The sequence below is a fragment of the Echinops telfairi genome, unplaced genomic scaffold (genome assembly GCF_000313985.2).
Source record: "Echinops telfairi isolate 266 unplaced genomic scaffold, ASM31398v2 ScPeMD7_3533;HRSCAF=4204_0, whole genome shotgun sequence".
In the NCBI taxonomy this organism is placed as follows: Eukaryota; Metazoa; Chordata; class Mammalia; order Afrosoricida; family Tenrecidae; genus Echinops; species Echinops telfairi.
Genome location: NW_022107431.1, coordinates 41256580 through 41258382, shown reverse-complemented (window position 1 = coordinate 41258382; position 1803 = coordinate 41256580).

Sequence of the window (1803 nt, the reverse complement as noted above, 5' to 3'; positions counted from 1 at the left end):
GACACAGTCCACAGGCTAGGCGTCCCACAGGTAGTGTAGCCTTTAAATTGAGGCACAGGACAAGCAAGGCAGCTGCACACTGGTCCGATGATCAAAGAGCGAGAGACAAGAAAGGCGAGACTCAGCAAGCCATTTATCTCTCTGCCCTTCAGTTAATCCCACTTATGTTCATCGGCCAGGCTGGCACAATAAACTATCTCACATGGGTAAGTCTTCACGCTGGGTATTCGTATGCGGGCATATCTGCATGTGGGTGGATCCGCCTGGAGACAGAGGAGCGCTGTCTCGGTTCCTAAGACCATCGGAAATATGTGTTTTCCGATGTTCTTTGGACCCCCCAAAGGGACGACCCAAAGGTTGAGAACCGCTGTACTAGATAGAGTTTACAAAATTGGTCCAGGTAGTCAAGCCTCATGACTATGCAATTTCAGTATCCCTATCTCCATCAATGATACACCCAGGCAAGCCCCCAAGGGAGATGGCCAGGTCCGCACATCGAGAGGGAAGAGGGGACGGTATATTTGCAATCACAGCTTATATATACCTAGGGGTGTAAGCCCCTCTGATTACAGGTAACCACATCGTAACAGGAAGGGGTTGTCCAATAGGCATAAGCATCACAGGAAGGGGAGGGACTAGATACACATGTGACAAGCTGGGCGGATCCTGGATTCAAGATGGCAGTCTAACCTTGCTCCTACTTGAGACGGCTTGACTTTGTCTCTGGACTCTCCTGCAGAGAAACCATCACTATCAAGAGACCAGTACCTGGAAAAGGTCATCATGCTAGGTAGAGGGTCACCAAGAAGGTTCTTGAAGAGATGGATTGACACGACTGCAGCAATGGGCTCTCACGATGCTTCATTCTGTTGTATTTAAGGTCACTGTGGGTTAAAACTGACCGTGGCATCTAACAGAAACAAAATGGGATCGAGCACCTTTTCCTGTGCTTATTGGGCATTTATACATCTAAATGGAGAGCTGCTTTGCTCGTCTCCCTTTATAAACTGTGGTTATCTTTTTGTTATTGAGTCGTAAGAGTTGTGTATACTAGACCTTTTAAAAATATATAACTTGCACATACTTTTTCCCATTCTGAAAGTTGTCTTTTCACTTTCTTCAAAGTTTCCATTTAATTTTAATATGGTCAGTTCAACTTACCTATTTTTTTCTTTGTTGCGCCTGCTTCTAGTGCCATACCAAATAAATCATTGCCAAGTTCATAGAATAATAAGAAACTGATCAAGCCCGCTAGACCTAGGGAGTGTTCTTGGTATGGTCACAGTACTATTCAGGGTTATTGGCAGAAGGGAGTATAACATTTGAAAAGCAGAGATTTGTGTGACCAGAACCCAGAGAATTTAAACCTGAATATATTACTATTGAACTTGGAAATGGAAAGTTCCTTGAGATCTTTAAGATAATTTTCTCATAGTTAGTTTGTGGATAATACATACATAAAGGGCCCAAACTTAATAACAAATCAAGAATAGTAGCACACTTAATTTACTTACATTCTCTATTCTAGTTATACCTCTCAATCAGTCCTTTACTCATTGCCAGAGTCAATTCTGACTCACAGTGACCCTATAGAATAGGATGGAACTGCCCCGTGAGCTTCTAAGACTGTAACAATTTTTTTTTGTGTGTGTGTGTGTGTTTTTTCTTTTTTAACATTTTATTAGGGGCTCATACAACTGTTATCCCAATCCATATACACATCAATTGTGTAAAGCGCATTTGTACATCGTTTCTCAAAACATTTTCTCTCCATTTAAACCCCCGACATTGGGTCCTCATTTT